Source organism: Aptenodytes patagonicus, chromosome 1 (assembly GCF_965638725.1).
Source record: "Aptenodytes patagonicus chromosome 1, bAptPat1.pri.cur, whole genome shotgun sequence".
In the NCBI taxonomy this organism is placed as follows: Eukaryota; Metazoa; Chordata; class Aves; order Sphenisciformes; family Spheniscidae; genus Aptenodytes; species Aptenodytes patagonicus.
The window spans coordinates 75238311-75258937 of NC_134949.1; the positions used below are offsets into that span (position 1 = coordinate 75238311).

The 20627-nt window shown below is 38.7% G+C and overlaps 1 protein-coding gene across 22 annotated transcripts in view; it reads left to right on the forward strand.

Moving 5' to 3' along the window:
- Nucleotides 1-20627, forward strand: part of SOX5 (SRY-box transcription factor 5) — a 660386-nt gene that overhangs the window by 577448 nt on the left and 62311 nt on the right. The window lies entirely within an intron of this gene.

The window sequence follows — 20627 nt, forward strand, 5'->3', positions numbered from 1 at the left end:
TTGACATTTGGACAATGGGAATAGCACAAGCAGTGTCTTTTCCATGTTATTTCATATTTGCCAAGCCTTCAGCTTCATATTGTTGTCTCTTTACATATAAGCCCCAGCATGAAGAAACCCAGTCCTTCGCCTCGACATTTTCCTTTGTCTTTCTCTCTCTCAAGCTTCCTCTTATCTTCTTAACTTCTGTGACTTAGCAAAAGATGACCATTTCTGTGCCTTTTTCTTGTAGTGACCTCAAATATCTCATAATAGTATCATCCAGTGATTTTCTGCTAGGGGGCCATTAAATACTTTTAATGGGTCTGAAAGGTGACTCAGAAAAGTTAACCTGTTGTAGATAGGCTTTTATATCATGATACATTGGTTTTTGTCTCTACTACGAAGGTTGTGGAGTTCTCAAACCAAAAAGGTTGAAAATCACAGGTATTAAATAGTTCATACTACAGGTGATGGGGATCTTCATAACTGGTGCAGAATCTGATTCTAGTAGTAGAAACAGATGTTCTCTAAATCTCACAGGAACTTAATAGGCAGTAGTTTTGAGCACCTTTCAAAAGCAGGTAGAAAGTATTCCGGCATTGGAACTTACACTATAGGAAGACTTACTTAAGCTATAAATGGTTTCTTTAGCTATAAGTTACTCCTTATGTTAGTTTGTGTTATAACTAAAACACCAAGTATACTAGATGTATGTGCTCGGTATACTTCTTCACAAGGGCCATTCACACACTGTGATGCGCAGCAAAATATTAGGCCATGATCCATACCCAGTACACTAATTTCTGGAAAAGCGTGACATTTGACGTTGTCCTTTATGGACTAGATAAATAGAGCTCTATTTCAACTTGAAAAGAGATAACAAGTCACTAAAAACTTTTGGAAACCTGACAAAGCCATTAAGATGCCCAACTGTCTTGTTTGGGTGGCAACCCTCTGTGTTTCAAGCAGTCTAAATTACTGGCCATTTGTTTGAAACGTCTCTGCGGTGTGAGCAGGGAAAAATAGGTCATGCAAGAAAGAGTGCGTAACTGTCTGGCAAGCATACTTGCGAGGTCAGGTCATCCTTAATTTCTTTTCTCTCGCAAAAATGTTACACTTCTTTCTTTTTGGGGTTAGCCTGACAGACGGAAGCAGATTACTCCTTGATTATTTATAAGGCATTAATTTTAGATGAATATTGCTGAAGTAACTGACATCGTAAGTAGTTTTAGCAGCCAGCAGAAGAGCCTGTTTGCAGATTGGAATATGACAGTCTTCACTTACACGACGTCCTGTCTAGGACAAAGTTTGAAGTGTATGAAAGAAGAGAAAACTCGAGAAGTGGAGGCATACGTATCAGCTAAGAGTTTGATATTCTTCTGTGCAATGTAACTGGGACTTCAGATGGTTGGAATGATGTTGTCCATGTTACGAGTTCAACCAGCTGCGAGACAAAACCAGTGTCAAAATAGCAGCAGTGGCAACACCTGTCTGCCAGAGTCTGAAACCGGGGCGGGGGGGAACATCTGAGAAGTGTCTTACACTGCCCCGAGGTAGCTTCTGTTGAGAAAGAAGAAAATAGCCACCTTCGTACATACACCTTGAGATAACCGAAACGATGTCTCCCTCCCTACATTGGCCACAGAGCAAACCTGTGAAGTGTTTGTGTTTCACAGAACGCGACGTTTCGTGGCTTACATTCATTTGGAATTAATTCTCCCTGGAAAGGTCTGTATGAAAAATCTGGTGACAACACCAAAAAAACTTTTTTTTTTTTTTAAATTTTTTTTTTTTTTTGGCGACTTTGTGCCCTTTGCACATTCCAGACACTGGGTTTTGAAATAGTTGGCTTAGGCTACTGTTTTTCCTATTATGTTGTTTGCTCTTCTCAGAGGGATGTTGCTGAAAAGGAGATTATATAATCATGCAAATAAGATTGTATAATCCTGAGCAAACGGTCCCGGGGGGGGGGGGGGGGGACACGGACACACCACAGCGAGTGGGGCTTGGCTGGCCGCGGGGGCACTCGCTCTGAAACCAGAAACCGGGGGGGTTATGGGCCTTCTATAAAACATGAAAGCTGCAGTCAGACTAGTGAATTTTTCTGGATATTTTTGGAATTCATTGTCTTCATGCTGAGCTCTGCCAATAGTGTATATTTACAGTGCCTCAGCAGAATGTCGTGACAGACAAACACAGAGGAAAACTGCAAATCACTAACATGCACACTCTTGAGAGCTTGCGGAACAATGCTACAAATAACAAATAACAGTGAGAAAAGCTGACTTACACGAAACTAACTACTTACTGACACTCACTTACTCCTTTAGGTCTACAAATCAAATCACTACATTTTATGCATCCCAAAAAGTTAACACAAGAAAATCTCCCTTGAAATCTTGATAGCTTTGTTGTACCTAGGTCATATGACATGGTTTGTTGTTAGATGCGGGTCGGTATAATACATGAGCATGCAAGAATTTCGATTTATGTCTTATTTCTTACTACAGTCTTGTTTATGACGGTTCTTTTTTCTCCAAAGTTTTAGGTCATTTTCAGTTGACAAGGCAGAATGGGATAGAAATAAACAAACAGCATAGTAAATGTGTACACGGGGAGAGTATCACTGGCCAGTGATATAAATTGCATACAACAAGAACAGTGCAAGTCATTAAAAGTTCTTGTGCTCTTATTCTCATCCTGTCTTTCTTACATCTGATTCCTTGCCAGGGTTAACTGTTACCAGCCAGGATATTTTAGCATCTTTTATGAATGGAGGCCAATATTAGGCACAGTTTGAAACTGTGAAATACCTAGTTACTGTAGACTACAGATCTAAGCATTAGACAACAAACCACTGAGGTCAGGATGCTTGTTCTGTTTGTTTTCTTTCCAAGTCATCAGTTGAACTTAGCTCAATAGAAGATAGTATCATATACTATGATACTATAGTATCATAGCTCATAGTATCTGGAGATGTAACTTTCAGAGTGTCAATCTTAGTTATTCTGTTGTGCCTGGATAGCATAAGCCTGTTCCTGAGGTTAAGTCAGAGTGCAATTGTTTCCCCAATACCTAGGCTCAGTTTCCTCAAATTCCTTTTCTCCTTTCAGAGGTTCTTAATGTTTTCCACTCCAGTGGATTTTGTAAGATGAGTCTGAACAAGAAAATTTGGAGGCTACAGTACCTGTAGCTCCTAGTGGTCCTCAAGACTAGCTTTTATGTTTGTAACCCACATGAGCTCTGCTGGTCTCCTGAGTTTGAGTCTAATTCCTAGACTAGCTTCTAAGGATCCCTTTCACTTTGCAGAACTGAATTATATGTTTGCCATTTTTACCACTGGTCTGTTTCTGTTCCTGTCCATTCGTTAGATAGCTAAGGAGAAAAGTATTGCAGACTACTGGATTTACATTCCTTAACCTCTTAGCCATAGAGATCAGTCACATCACAGATAACTTACAGCCAGCAAGTTTGTTAAGTCATCTGTCTCAGAGACTGACAAACTCTAGAATTACAGAGAGCAGGGCTGTCAGCAAGCTACCGCTTGAGTTGTCTTTCCCTGATGGACAAACATATAAATCAAACAAACTAAAAAGCAAAATAAAAAGCATGTATACGAGAAAGAAAAACAATTTAAAAAGTCAATGTGTTTTTAAGGTGGGAGAAGCTTTGAAATCAGTATCCTATGATCATCAATACAACAGGAAAGCAGTAAGAAAGTTTCAAATGCTCTCACGTTAGCAGAAACTGAGATTTTAAAAAGCTTTTTCCAGCTATATGTGCGCCTCTACGTCTTGCTCTTTAGAGTGATTGCTCTCTCTACTTAAAATCTGCACTACGGCAGAAATCCTCTAGCCGTATTGCAAGCTGTAGTTTGGTTTAGTAGCCACAGCTGTGCCACATACTGCACCAGCAGCGGCTGACAGGGGCAGTCTGTTTGTGGCATATTGAGGGAGTCAAATTGTCTTTGGAGACTGCTGCAGAATGGCTTTTTTCAGCTCCTTCCTTATAGGTACAGTATCCGTTTCTCTCAGAGGGGCTTGGGACTGCCAGTTTGTGTGCAAGGGAATGAAGTTAAGCCCTCAGAGACGTGGTGTGCCACGAGAGATGGTACCCGTCCCTCTGCCTGATGCACTCAGGGGCCCGAAAAGCAGCATCCCCATGTTCCTCCCCGTGGGTGCTGTGCCGGGGAAGGCCGGCTGTCTCCCAGCTCACCTGGGCAGCAAGGCCAGCAGCTCTCTGCCTTTCTGAAGGTGAAGTGTCCACTCTGCAGGTTACACTTCTCTCCACGCTGGAGTGTGAAAATAGCATCTGGCAGCAAAGCCTTTTCTTTTCCTTTTCCTAATTTTTCTTTTCCCTTTTCATGGCTCAAAACACTCTTTACAAATTATAACAGTGTGTTCTCCATTAATGCACCAAAACATTACAGCTTGTGATAGTGTTATTAGAGTGTTTTGGGCCATTACCGTAGAATACAGCAGCATATTTATTTCATTAAGGGAACCAAATGGATCTAGCTGAATTTGGCAAAAGAACATGGCTGAAGTCCTATTTTGTCTCTGATGTTGATTTTACCATTAAACTCTGAACTTCTGACAATTAGAAAATTCACGATAGAAACACTAATAGGTGTGCTACATTTTGTGGTAGGTTAAACTGTTCTTAAATATCTCTTACTTTGTCCACAGTAGTTCTGCATTGTTATTTGTTCAATATTCTGATATTTACTTTACAAACTCGGGGCTTATTGATGTTTAGGGTAAGCAGTATGTCATGTATGTATAGCTTACATTTAACTCACTGCCCTGCTGTGTCACCAATAGCTGCCTTGGAATATAGTTCCTTTTAGTAGACCAATCAACCCTACTCATCCCATTCCTGTTATCCTGGCAGCCTTGCTTCTTGCGATACACTGGTCTGATATACTGGTGGCAAAGTAGTTCGGACAGTATATATCAATGTATGTTTGGGTAAGATTTTTGAAGAGACCTGAAGGGATTTGGGAGCCCAGCAATAATTAATTTCTTATGGTGGCTTTGAAAATAGGATATGCAACGTTCATACTTAATCCTTCCTCCTTTCCACAGCTGTTTTATTTTTCCCATTATTTGTTTTGTGGAAAGGACACAGTCATCAAAATTATATCAGAATGTTTGATGGTGAGGTGGCGTTCATTCGGTAACTCAGTTTTCATTGGATACAGTGAAGGACATGAGTACTCAGCATTTCCTAGCTCTAGCCCAAGCTGGCTGAGCTCATATTTGTGTGGTAGCTTGTGTTTCAGTGCATAGTGCTTGCTTTCACTTTAGGTGGGAAAAAGAGAGAATGAGCATAATTTCCCAGCATTTTGTGTTGTGTACTAGGATGTAATATCCCATATACTCGTGCATTAGAATTTCATTATTGCACGGGCGTGGGACTCTAACCAAATTGAATGCTGCCCCAAAAGCAGTGTTGGGTACCCTGATTTTTATCATACTGTCTGGGCATGGGTAGATGAACTTGTATACATGACCTGAGCTCAGACAGAAGAAGTTAGAGAAGAAGAGATTCTAAAATGAGCCATGGCCTACCCAGTTAAAACTCAAAGTATTATGCTTACATTTAAGCATTTTCTTAAGTCTGTTTTTTGGGGTTTTTTTTTTTTTCATCAGTTCATTCAGATAACTTCATTTCACTACACATTAATTGCTGCTCTGAATCAGGTCCTTAATGGATGTAGGATAGGTGGGTGCTTCAACATCAAATGTTTCTTTCGTATCACACTGGGTGGCATTACAAGTTTGATTTCACTAAAAGGTATTGTTCACCATAAAGTGTTGAAAGAAATGAATACTAAAAAAATGAGGAAATGTTAGATTAAAAAAAAAGCTGATTTGTCACCTTGCTCATTGACTATGAACTGAATAGACTTCTAACCCTTAAAATACTTTCTCCCCCCTTTTCCTTTTTATTGCCTGGAATCTTAAGAGCTTTATCATTTGCAGTCATAAAATGAAAATATACACCAAACCCTCAAAGGGCAAGTATGAAATTAAATTATATTTGGGCAGCTGTAACCTTTTAAAACGATCAGATTCCAGTTAATGTATTTCTTCCTGTTCCGAGTGCTGCCATGGTGTTTGATGGTGGGAAGCAGTCCAAAGGGCATTGGGAGATAATAAATTCACTGGAAATTTCACCCTGAGGCGAGCCTCGATACACCAAGGCTTCCATTTAGCGGGACTGACCTAAAAATCTTGTCACATCCAAAGGTCACTTAGGTTGGGGTTGGTGTGTCCCATCTATCTTTCCCTGGTGCAAAGAATGACAGCTGAGCTCATAAACAGACATCAGAATATGGAAGACAAGCAGGGAGGAGAGGGAGGAAGGATAATACCACTGACAACTTCTTAGATTTCCTCTAGGCCAATGAGAATAGATACCATCTTTGGGGTTGCTTTTTTCTGCTACTGCAGAAATGGCAATTCATTTTAAAGAGGTTACAGTTAACTGTGGAAGTCTAAAACAAGTGATTCCCCCATGTCTGCAAATGCCATGTAATCCTGCTAGTACACATTATACTGTCCCTGAACATTTCATACTTGTTACCAGTCTCGTTAGTCAAAACAATTTACAGTTTATACAATGCTTTACTTTCAAGGAGGGTCAAAAGTCTAAAAAGCTGTCATTGATGACACTGAGAGGTGTCATCTATAAGAACAGTGATTCTGCGGGAAACAATTTGGACAATGACACTAATTATAAACAATACTGGAAGGTAAGGTATTTTCAATCTTGTGGGAAAATCTGAGATGTACGTCCTCTAAGACGTTACTTATGCTAAGCTCATTAAAATCGGTGTAATCCTCCTACACAGTAAGTTGAAGCAAAAGGCCTTTCAGGATGACTGTTGTCTTCCAGTCATAGTTCTTACTTCTGCAATGGGAAGCTCCAGTGGGTCCTTCCTATGCTTGCAGTATATGAAATACTGGGGACAGAGCTCAGAGTTGCATAATAGAAGTATATTTGAAGGACAAAGATCTAATCATAATTGGTCTTACTTAATTGGGGATGAGCAGTGCAGCATATGTCCGTTGTATCCTAATGGTGTGAATCTCCTTCTCAGAATTCCCTAAGAGGAGGATGAGAGAGGCTGTCTGTCAGTCACCGCTGGGATGCAGGTGGCAAAGATTCCCTCTTCTACATCCTATCTTGGTTGGAAGAAGAAATTGTAGTTGGTGGTCAGTGTCCTTCTGAAATGTGGTAACACCCCACTGTTGGGAGGAAGAAACCATCTATGGTATAAGCATTGGTCTGATTCTTTTTGGAACATTAAATTGAAGATAAAAATTAAAAAGAAATCATTATATAAAATTAGTGTAACCTTGGACATATGAGAAAAAAATCAGAATGGAACACCTGCGTTCCAAAATTTGCAAGATATTGAATAAGTTAGGTATCTAACTCCTCCTGGGAATTTGCTGACATCTCTCCATGAATTTTAGTAAATCAGATCCTTCTGAAGAGGATTGTAAATTGTATGTTCCTTTGCTTGTTAAAACTAAATGGAGTATAACTGTTATTTTCAGAAGTATTTCACACATTCTTACAAACATACTATATTTGAGGCAAACACAGTAAAGAAGGGCAAGATTGGCCAGCTGTCAGTGTTTGTCTTCATTTTCCTTGGGTTCACACTCTACTTTATGTTAACATATATGTTCTCTACACAAATCCAAAGTAATTTGCAGGCAACTTTGGGGGAGTTATATGCCCTTTCCCACATGTTCTGTGCTGAAAATGTGGCTGTATGCCTTAGCAGTTGTACAGCTTTGAGGAAGACAAAGTCACTTTCCATCTTACTTGTGTAACAAGAAAAAAGGAAATGTGTATTTTTCATTAACTTCAGAGAGGACAGATATATTTCACTTTAAAAAATTCAGCTGCTAACACAAAATTTAAAAAATGACATAGACGTGCTGAGCACAGACTAGCTAGTTTTTTTCCTGGTTTGTACTCAGGATGGCGGGATGAGAATCACCTTTAGCCATGGATGCCTAACATGTATAATTCATCTGGCCTAAAGTTGCAGGTTTCAGTCTAGTTTTTGTAAAGGGAGCTGAGGATGATTAGCTCAGACCTAGTCAGGTGGATTCCCCACTTACCCCCACTGCGTGTACTTTTCTACTGCGGTTCAGTTTCCTTTTTCATTTGCTCAGGCAATTCCAGTTAGTAAACAAGTAACAAACGACAATAAAGTCAGAATATTTCTGTGGTGGGACATGGAGCCTCAAGGCCAACTGATTTAATATTTCTCTTGGAATTTGTGAAAGACACTGAGTTGGAGTCAGTGCAGACAACTTGTTAACCACCAAATATGTGTGGCTTCCCTGTGTCAGTTGAGTTTTCTGTCCTTGGGAAGAGGAGATATCCTGTTGTGCTGGTCAGTGCATTGCTTCCCTATGTTTTCATAGCCATATTCATTCCATTTCATGCCAGATGACTTTAGACAATCGACAGTGGTCCTGAAGTATGTCAGTGTTGTTAAATACATAATGGAAAGATAGATGGTGAGAATAAGGATTGTATTTCATGCCTGCGATAATGGGAAGTGCTTTTATGTTACCTTAGATGCTCCTTTTATTGTAGTGAATATGATCACTTTGACCAAAAGCCTGTATTATGCCATGATATTAACTGGAGAAGTTGAGAGATACTTTACAGTTGCTAACTTTGGCAAAAACAAGATGTGTCCCTGCGTAATGGAGGAGTGTACTGCTTCTTGCATTATTCATGCTTCCCACGCTGGAGTCACAAACATTGGGTAATGTTAATACTTGTCATGGAAAAATTCAATTGGCAGAAATGTTTAATATATTAGCAATAGATGGGAGGGCCCACAAGAGACCTTCCCTGTTCTGGATTGAAATGTGACACATAATTAGCAATAAAGGAAGGCACCGTATGGAGTGGATCGTTGCTATACAGAGAGAAGTGAGGAGGATCCCTGCTTGACATTCCCAGTCTTTCCCAAAACGGAGATATATTTACCAGTTGCTAACTGAAGAAGCAATGAGTACTGTTCACCCTCCCACTGTAATGAACAGCCAGTCTTGGAGCAGCATAAAAAGGGTCAATCAAATAGGTCGTACATCATATGAGGAGGCAGATGTTAGAACATATTGTAATGGATTGCTGTGCGGTATGTGAAGATGGCTTGTGGAGTACAGGGATAGGGGGAGAGAAGCTATCGGCAATGTCTTCTGTCATGGTCACTATAAATATCCAAATTTTTGAGGAAAACTTCTGAACGCAGGAAATCAAAGCGTTAGCATTCCTGCTATGTTAGACTTGTGGGTGGAATGATGGAGAGAGAAAAGGGATAGACACACGAGTCCCTCTGTAATACTCTGTGTAATATGAATATGTCTAGGTATTATCTGTGCTCTGCCAAAGTCAGTGTTAGCCTTGGAAAGTGCAAGTATTTTACCTGAAAAAAAAAATTACAGAGCTTCAGACTATATTAAACACAGAACTGTTAAAATAGCTTCTATTTTAGCAGCGCCCCTAATTCACACCCACTCGAACACCTCCTTGCTCATTAACCGCATCATCAGACCCAAGTAACTCAAGTGAAATGAGATGGCATTAGGAATGAGGTAATGAACAGAGATTTCTGGATAATGTTATTACTTCATGATAGCAGCTTTTGTTAGTGTGACTACAGTTAAGAGCTTCTTGGTGTTTCCATTGCAAACTCTTTGGTACTCCCACCCCTTCTGCTTTACAGACAACTACTCAGCCAGAAGCAATTTAAATTTGATTTTACATCAATTTTGGCTGTTGTTTTGAATTGAAAAGAGTTTAGTGTTTGGTACTGCTTTCTAAAACATAAAAATTGCTGTATTTTCCCTCCTAATCCAAATTTCCAGATGAACAATTTAAAATACAGATTAGCTCTTTTTATAACCCAGCTACATTATTAACAATTGAAAAATGTCTCCTAAGCATGCACAGTAATTTCAGTATTTAAGGTTTTTGGACAAGCAGATTCACCTTTATGTTATAAAAAATTCCATACTAAAAATTTGTGTGAAGGGGACAATTTTCGGAAAGCACCATTTTCACTCAGGAGTCCACAGTTTTTATGTCTTTTTTAAAAAATTTACTCGGTGCCTCAAATTGTGAAAATCAACTTTAATAAATAGTCATGGATGGATCAGATGTGCTGATGGATTATAGAGCTTGTTACTAGTTAAGTAGTGTTAATATAGTGCATGTCACTGGTTGTAGAATATGTGGCTATGTAGGATCCTTTAAGAGATGAGTTAGAGGTTACAGCCCTGTTGCCAATGAATGGCATCCTTTTTGCCTGAAAAACAGGAGTTGAGAGAGAGGTATTTCTGCATTCACCCCCTCTAGATTTAAGAGCAAAGTGCTGTAGAGTTAAAGGAGAGAGAGGATGCTTCCATAGGGTAATCCAGGTAAGCTGGAAGAGTCTGGGACTTAACAGCTTTCATCAGGATGGAAGGGTGGCAGTGGAGAAATATGGAGAAGCTTGAATTTGCCTTGGTCAGTGTGATACCAAGAAATAGAAAGCTCACACTTGATCTGGGAACATGAGGCTCCAGCAGCTCTTTGTTATCCATATGGATTGGTAAAACTAGAAGCAGCCATCGTATTCCTCTTAGCTGAATATAAAGTTCCAAAGCTCTTCTTGTGCTTGGGTGATGCACAGCATGTGAGGAACATAAAAGTTAAAGATGTAATTCCCTTTGACCTTCAGTCATGTTATTGTGCCTATAGTTTCTTAAACCTTGAGTACAGCATGTGCCAAAAGAGGCATATTGGCATGAGTTTCAGGCTAGATTTAAGGCTTTTCATGCGTGGGCTGAAGTCTGACCACGCAGCGTCATTGGACCTTAGTGTTTGCAGTTTCATTGTAGTGAGAGTCAGAAACTGAATCCTAAGGGATTTCAGAAGTTTTCAGAGACCCCTTTTGGGGGAACAAAGTCTCTAAGAATTAAGAATTAAACTTCTGTATGTGTCCTAATGGAATATGCAAAGTGTCACTCTTCCCATTACATCAGTGTAAGCATGGAAATAATGAGATGAACCAGAAAACAGCTTCTTATGTTATTTCCTGAGAAGTTTGCCAAAGCTTCACAGAGGTTTCAGGCTCTCTGGAGTTTTATGGGCTCCGTTGGAGGGGGAGTTTTATGGACCACACCCATTTTTATCATAAAATCAAAGAGTAAAAAGATTGAACAGCTATTGAGTTGTTTCTCCTACTTCATTTTGTTAAAGGGGAACTTTTATATAACGTAGCAAACTCCGAAATAATGAAATTAATTGAGTGCTTTTCTACTCTCTCAGCTCTCCTCAGCAATTTTGTTAACAAATAATGGCGCTCTCCTCCACACGCTCTTTGTACCCTGTCATCTCCTAACCTCAAGCATCCCAGTTCAACAAACATGCATTTGTTTTTCTAAGCATCTAAGTTATCTAGCTTATAGCAATGGGGCTAGTTTGAAGTTAGGCACTTCTGTGAGTTTAAAGTGGATAGGACTCACTGTTGAGAACATTAGGAGGAATCTGACCAGAGCGAAACTCAGCTGGTTTCTGGTTTGAAGCAAATCAGATTTGCTCTGATTCAGTGAGGCTCAAAAGTTAGGCTGATTTCTATGTGCTTGGTTGGAATTAGTTTCCCTACAGGTCTAGTAAGTTTGACCTTTTCTGCAAGCTTTGTCTTTAATAACACCTAGAACACAAATACTCTGTTTTAGAAGAAGCGGGGAGTCCATGTGGGTTAAAGCCAAAGGAAAAGTACATGTGAGCTGGAGCTTTCCACAGTTCTTGTCGTGTATTCTGCTCTTATGGAAAGGGATCACAATGTGCTGCTGGGAAGGTGAACTGGTGCCCTGTATTGATACTATGACTTCTCAACAGGATCCCATAAGATGAGGTAGGACTTTTCAGCTCTCTGGAGGACTTTGGTAATGAGCATGTACAGCAATGAATATGAACAAAAATTACATTAAAGGTAAACGGATTCCTGTTGAACTCTAATAGGACTTATTTGAAAGTTTTCTGCAGTACAGAAACCCTTAAACTGGAAAGCTAGCACTGCAGGACTGATGTTCTCTTCCCCCAAAATAATAACCTTACTTTACTTTTTCCACCTCCAAAAATAAAATAAAATAACTGCTGCAGCTCAATGTTACATCCTATTAGGGCTCCCTGCTAAGGAAGAAGGGAAGGAGAAAAAATTTCTTCAGAACTATTCTAGGAATCAATTTGTTTTAGTTTAGCTCTCAAAATAAGTACATTTTCTTCTGCAGCTCGGATGGTCTATCCATCACCAGTCCCTCCCTTTCAATATTATTCTTCTACCCGTACTTCCTCCTTTATGTGTTCTTTTCAGGGAGGCTTGGCACAAGGGAAGCAGCTCAGATGCAGTCCTTAGTTCCCCTTTAAGGCACAAATGTCACATTCTTTCGTCTCTACCCAAACTGGAAGAGAGTAGCTGTGGCTCTCTGCGCCTGTGAAAGTGAGCTCTGTTGAAAGTTGCTTACGATGGACTAAGAGCTTGTCACACTCTGTCTCCTGTGCCTTTATCCAAACCCCTTGACCACATAATACAACCCAGTTCAAAGAGCAAAGTAAGCTTTTGAATGAGCTGAGTAGATGTCACTGAGCTCCTATACACGTCAGATAACCGAGGAACAATGTTAATTTATACTTCCAAGGACAACAGATACAATTGCATGGTACTCCAGGTTCAGAAATACTCTTAATGTCAAGAGGGAAACAGAAGAGAAAGAATATGTTTCTGATTTCACTGTTTGATATCATAATTAACACATGAAGATATAAGCATGGGGGAACTTAAGGAAATATACTGGAAAAAATATCCAAGTGAAACTTTTTCAGTTTATTTTCTTGTTTAATTTATTTCTTGTCCCCTCCCACACACTATAGTTCGGTAATATGACATTGTTGCTTCTGGTAGGTGATTATCATCCTTTTGCTACCTTTAAGGAGGAACTTCAGTATTTTAGGACTCTTTTCTTATCATAGCTTATCACAAAAGAGCAGGCTGAGTGCTGTGGTCCACATGTACTGCAAAATACCTATTTCACTATTTTATTCCTGAAGAAGAGGAGGGACAAGTCACTGAGGAATCTTACAATCATCAAGATATAAGAACCTGATACCATATCAGCATTCAAGTGAGCAAATCCACGTTCTCAAAATAAGAAATGCAGTTGACCTTAATCTTTCTACCATGAGCTCTGCACTTAACTTCAGGAGAAACAGAGTATTCAGATTTGAAGTAATTAATTCAGTATCAGTCCAAAAGCAGGCACAGAGTTTTCCTGACTTAATTCCCTGTTGAATACAACAACTTAAAATGCAAACAGAAAATCTATAAATAAAAACTGGAGAAAGAGTCGCTTAAGGAGATGTGTATAAAATAGTGAAATGCCTTAATTATAGCTTAGCAATCTGAAATATATAGAACCTTATTTACAGTAATTCTGCTGGCAGTGTTTGCTTATTAACTACTCTAGTCACTTAATGGGTAACAATGAATGATTATATACAGTACCAGTCAAGTAAAGCAATGTAATATGAAATAAGTATTTTGTCAAATGGCCACTCATAGGATTTTGTTCTCTCAAATGGGAAATTACACTTACTGGAGTCAGGTGCTCTGAGTTAGTTGCCAAAAATCTGGATATATCAAAAAACAAGCTCTTGGGAAACATACTTGTGGTAAACAAATAGGCAGTAGTGATTTTCTTCCTACAAGAGTATAATGTCTGGGCCACTTTACTAACTTCAAGCTTCTAATTTGGAAAAGCTATACTGGGACAGAAGTCTCCATGTGGAACCTTCATACAAACACTTCATCTTCATTACAGAGTAGTCAGTGATAAAGGGAATGCAGTTTACAAAACAAATGCCCCTTCTTCTTAAGTTACGCATCCCTGTTGTTTGTTGGTCTTCTACATTACCACTGCCCATCTTACTGTATACTCCTTAAGGAGTATGCTGTCAAAAGTATGTCCTTACTTTCAAGAAATTCTTCTTTTTTTCTAACAAAAGAAGTTCTGTTGGCATAAAAATAAATGGCAGTAATGGCTGCATTATATTCTGTTGCTGCACCACAAACTATAGGAATAAATTGTTGCCAGGTTATATGTTTTTTTAAATATGTACAATATTAATTACTTTCCTTGAAGGGGACACTGTTCATCTGCAACATTTCATCCAACAAGCTTTTTCCAGAAGACATTATCAAGTTTCCTCTCCAATACGCATTCCATATAGTCACTCTATTTCAATTACTGTCATATGGTGTGAACATGGTATGTATGAATATGTAGGTCACTTGGGCAGTTTTCCAGTTAAAAACTGTTCATTTGTAAAGAGCAGGCAATCTTAAACACACAGTTTACAATGATATTTTATCACAGAAACTAACAGATCTTATTAGCCTCTGATAGGAAGTGTCTATTGATAAGTTCCTACAGTTACATCCTGTAGAAGGATTGTCTTCCTGTTAAGGCATGGGACAAAGGAGCCATGAGGTCTAGCCTCTAATCAGGAGTTTCCTACAGTCTTCCTGTGTCACCAGGAATGGTCAGTTGATGTCACGGGTGCTGATTCTCACCTTGCTAATATTTGAATAGCATTTATCCATTGACAGAATTGAAGACTGCTTTTCAAGGAAAACTGAATTTCTTAACGTTTGTAGAGTGTTATGTTTAGTGTGTTTCTCATAGAAGCTACTATAAATACAAATATAGTTGTACTTTACCTAAAATGGTTGTCCTATCCATCAAAATTACATTAGTTTCTAACAAAACTCAGAGCTACCATAAACTGTACCTACATTTTTACTTTATCCACTGTTTTACAAGCAAAGCAAGCATTGTTTTGAATGTACTGCAGTGATGATAGAAGTCTTTATTACTTCAAATGCAGACTTAAAGCTCATTCAGTTTTTCAGTGACCTGGACTCCAGCCTTGTTTCTGGATGCCAAGGATCCCCAGTTGGTCATACCATGGAAGTTCCAAATGAGAAAAGAACTAGTGCATTCAGCCTGGCACGGGCGAGGTGGTTCTGTTGACTACAGTGAGATTATTCTCAGGAATAAGGGCCACGGGCCCAGAACCCTAGAGATCAGCTACCAGAATCATTTTATGGAGACTTGTGGTTACTGATTCTAAAAGTGATGTTTTTCTAATACGAGAGAGATGGTGGTTACAAGGCTGTGCTTGTAACTTGCATGCAGAAGTGTATAAATGAGGCCTTGTTCTGTTTGTAAATGCTTTACAGTTTTTCTAATGAGAACTTGTTTTTCTTAATGTTTCTTTCTAAGTCTCAGGTTTTTTAAGGCTAGAGAGACTATTAGATTGTCTAGTCTGACAAAACAAGATGTAAATATTATTGGGCATAATAAACTCTTTGTTTAAAGTTCGTCTTCCAGAAACACATCCAATCTTGACTGAAACATCAAGAGTCAAAATCCACCATTTCTCTAGGCAGTTCCTCCAAGTGTTACCAATGATCTCTGATTAAAAGCAGCATATTACTTATCTATTAATTTGCACAGTCTTAACTTTCAAATATTTATTATTGTTCCTTGATCCATGATTTACTTACTTGTCTTCCTCCCTTAGGGTAAATACAGAGCAAATCTAGGATGGGAGTTTTCAAAAGAAGTTAGCTGGTTTCTGTGGCCACGGGAAAGAACAGTGTAGCTTTTCAACATTTAGTGTATCTTCTCTAGTCTCTGTGTGGTCCACAATTTTGGGGCAGATTCATCCAGCTTGCTATTTTTTACTTGATGCATAAAGGAAACACTAGGCCAGGCAAGGTCCCCTGCCAGAAAGAGTCTCTGTGGGACATACGCGTACCTCAGCACTGGGAGCCAGGGCAATTTCTTTTAGGAAATGGGTGTGATAAAGACATACAGTAGGTAGAACAGTAATAATTATCCAACTCTGTTCAGAATTCTGAAGAACAAAATAAAATAAAAACAAAATAAACCAAAATACTTTAAGTGCATCTCAGGATCTTGAGCTGTATTGTTCTTATCTGAAATTAGCCCAAAGTGAAAGCTAGTAAACTCAAGCACTGAAGCAGAGTAAAATTCACCTTGCAAGGGGTTCTTTGGGCAAGGTTTTAAAGCAGCTGATTGAAATTATGTTCACATATTATCTTTGTTTTCTGAAAATCTCCCAGTTGGTGCAAACAAATGGCACTTTAAAGCCTTTGCTGAAGTTTTGAATGTACAAATTAGTGTGTCGCTTTGAAATGTTTGGCTAACAATCTTTGAAGGAAACTCAGACACAGAAAAGATGAAAATCTGGCATTTGTACCTTTCAGATATGTAATGAAGAGCTAAATTAAGAACTTTTTTCATAGAAGATCTAGAAAGCATTGCTACCAATCACTAATGAGTGCAGCTTTAATTCTAATTTCTATAGTTAACTTTTTATCTATTTTGCCACTACCTTTAAAAACCTATCTTACAGTAGGATGTATGTCAAATGTTTGTTTTAAATTAATTCCTTTTTCTTTCTAATTCCTTGTGTCCTTTTTTTTTAAATAAAAAAGCCACCTGAACAGATCCGAAATTAATTCTTTCTGCCATAATCAAACACTTTGTATGCCTTATATAAGCATAAAATTTGAGGTAAAGAAAGTGGAATTCATGTATTCTGAATGAGAGAATCTCAATTTATACCATTTTTTCCCCCAGATTATGCAAAAATCAAAGGACAGGGCCATTCATGTGTATATTTTTAATGATGGGTCTCCGAATGACAAAGAAATCGAAGTGTTGGATCAGTCAACAGTTCAAACATTTAAGCACAGTGGTTTGTAAATTCACCACTGTGGTAACTCCACTGAAAAACTAGTTTATATCAGAAACAAATTTATTGCAGTAACTGATTCGGTTTCCAGTACCACCTGTCTCTATCTCTCTGTGGTTTTTTTAATAACAGCTCTTAATCTCTACTGTTCACTAATAAAAATATTTTAATAAGAGATAATACTGTAATCCAAATGCCTATAGGTGCTTGAATCAACTATCTCTGCCTGTGTAATTGCTAACACTTTGTTCAAACCTTTTTAAAATTGCCATTAAAACTCATTCTCATTTTCTGTATTAATAGAACAAGAATTCATTTTTAGTGTACCCTCAAAGCAGTAATGAGCATTGTTAACATGTAACAACAATGCCCAAGGGGAAAGTTTTCAAAGCCGGTCTAACCTTAAGGCTTTGCTATTGATGTACTACAGAGTCATCAAGCCAAGAGCTGTTAGAGCTAGTCCATTTGGAGAGTTCAGCTGAATATTTCTGCTTAATATATTGGAAGAATTCTAAATGGTTTAGGTGGTGACCTAGGGAGAAGGGGGAATTCTTGTTTAATAGCTTAAGAACAGAGGGGCAACATTAAAAAAATAACTATACCTCCTGCTCATTTTAAAGTGTATCACATTGTGCTTTTGTTCTGATGATTTTGCTTCCATACAGATTTTCGTAAGAGGTTAATGAGAAAACATTAACAAGGCATGCAGTATTGCACATGGGCAGGAGAGCTGAAACATAGTTATTTATTTATAAACAAACAATAGATGTTACTTTTTAATTGCTTTTTCAGAAGCCAAATTCTGCCTTCTTGAAGAAGTATTATCTATCTTACTAAATTCAGAATATTACCCTTATTTATTATGTATAGCAAAAATAAACTTGTCTAAAGCAGTAGTGCTTCACTGATTTCAACTGAATGCCTTGGTCACAATAAACCAGTCAAGACCCTATAGGCTGAAAGTCCTGTATGAGTTGTAGTGCAGCAAAATTACCTCCCTGAGCGCTAGAATTTGAGACTGAGCCTTTAGGTTAGCTGAAGGTAGCAGAAGTGGCTTCAGGAGTCCCTGTTTGGGGTACAAATTAAGAGGCTCAAGAACAGTGTATTACAGAGGTGATACAGAATAACATCATTTTCATTGCACTTTTTGAGGTCTTGGTTTCATTACTGTGAAAAGTATAAGGGTGCATTTTAGATGATGGTTGAATGTTTCAACAGAGACCGATTCATACACTGTTCCAAAATCTGAAACTCTATTGGGGAAGCAGGGGTAGAAAAGTTCTTTTGGTGGAGTTCAGTTTGTCTATGAAATGAATGCATAAATTGTTGTCATTTAGCTGTCTTGATTCACAGCACTTGGCCACACCTTTGCCCTTTCCTTGGGTTTAAGCTAAAGGTCATCATGTCCTAAAATAACTAAATACGAACAGGCAGGTTCAATAATGTCAGAGCTCAAAAATATTGACAGTCTAAGAAATGTGCTGTGTGTTGTATATTTCTGTCCATTTTTTTAAATCGGGGGGGGGGGAATATAGAAGCAATCTTGCTGGTTAAATAGGATTCGGACCCTTGCAATTTCATAAGCTACATGTTTTTCACTTTAGAGCTGGGCCTGATGTTGCTTTTCAATAGAATAGTTGGTTTGTGTTGCAGGAAGGGACTTTTTCAGAGGGTATTCTAACAAGGCACCTCTTATACGATTTTATTTAATGTTTGTTTTTAATTCTCAAAATGAATTAAATAGAGGTGAGATGTTGAATCTGATAACAGGAGGACAGAAGTTTGTACAAAGCATGAATGAAGGCTTTTATAGGTTTTCTTCCACCCCTCCTTCCAGATTACTCCACACTAGACTGCGTGCTTCACTCTCTTGAGGTATATCTGTCCCTGAACTGAGAATAAGGCATGCATTTGAAATTCCATATATTCCATTTATCACCTAAAAATATGGCTTTCTCCTGGGCTGTTGCATAGGGAAATTCATCCCCCATGCTTATTTAGTCATCGTCTGCTTTGCATGCATTGTCAAAAGGGTGGTTGACGACAATACTGTAAGGAGGAACCATGGTTTCCAACACATTTCTTAGTGACCACTGAACAGGTGTTAGGTGGTACAGATTCTTGGACACCATGCTGTGCATGTGTTTCATATAGTTTAGTTCTTGTGATTCATTCTTTGGACCTCAACAGAAGGTTGAGAGCTATGTTTGAGGTAGAGATTTCCCTCTCTTTTCAGGGTAAGGATTCTGTTTGAAAAGTCTTCCCCAAAGCCTCACAGAAGTTTCTGGGGGGCTGTCCTCAATAGGCTGGTTCCTGTATGGCCTGTCAATGATCTGCAGTTGGTTTCAGGACTGCTAAGTGTCCAAACTGACTATGTTATTTTTACCTTTACTTGTGGACTAGACATATTCTCTGATACCTAATCTATAGATTAGCAGCAAGCTTGAACCTTTCCTGCTCAATGGCCGTTTGACTTTCTTTTGTCTTTTAGTTGCCTCAATTTGTTTTGTCATTTTTTTTCAATAGGGAGCAAAAGAAAAGGAAAAGCTTTCCCTAGATCTGCTCAGTCATCACCAGAGTCTGATTATGTTTGAGCTATTCCCTAGTCATCTATCCTATTTCGTAAACAACTGTTGCCCTTCTGATATATTAATCCTTACATCAAGCTGGCTTGGTTTTCCTTCAACTGCCTGCTACAGTTCTTCTCTGGTTCACACAGACCCTTGTTCCTTTCTCCCTGCTGGATTTAGTCTTCTTTTGAACAAATGAATGGATATGAACTTGAACTGATAAATACATGCATTTGAATCTGTGACTGATTTGTGGCTGGATTGTTTTTGATGACTTTTATCTGTAGTTGATTTGCATCTATTTGGCTCAGACTCGCTGGGGGTAACACATAGAATAAATGAAGAAATAAATTTGAGGAAGAGGCAACGAGAGAACGGATGAATAAATGAATGAATGGTAGGGAAAGAGGGAGACTAAACAGGAAGGGATAGATAAATGATGATTAAGAAGTACAGAAAAATAAGGAACAAGCAGTGATCAAAGTAGAGAAAATAAATAAAAAGGATTCAAAACTGAAAAGAATAGAAAGTCTGAAAACAATAGAAAGAGTGAAAGAGAAATAAGTAAGAACTTGGTGCCTGATTACACCTAAAAGAGCCGAAATGGGTTACTTTTAATTATGTGAAATAACACAGGGCTATGGATTGTGCACCAGTGAAGGGAAGAGTTTGTACAGGGAACCACGGGACAATGTCCAGGGTTGTCCGAGACTCAGAGCAGTAAATCTTGCCCGTTTGATCAAGTTAAGTGTTTGCTACGGGGCTTATGTACTCTAAACTCACATTAGCAGTGTCTCTCTACCTTTTGCACAGCCCCATGTGAAATACTCCTGTAACGAATCCTCATTTTCCTCTTTCAGACTTGCTGGTTTGGGTTAGCATTTCTTTGTGCCCTCCAATCTGACCTTTATTCTTTTATCAGCATATGCAATTAACTAAAAAACAACAGCAAAACAACTAAGCACCACCAACAAGACTTCTTAGACTAGTCATATTGAAGCCCCCTTGTTTTTTCACATCCACTTTCATGTTCCTGCATGTTACCCCTTGTCACATTGCATCTTGGAAGCTCTGTTAGCACCTGCAGGCAGAGCGCACCATCATTCAGTGTTACACATTACGCATGTACTGCACAGCACAAATAATACATAGCATGAGTCTTTGAAACTGATACTGTGACTGAGGAGGGAAAGCCCTTGT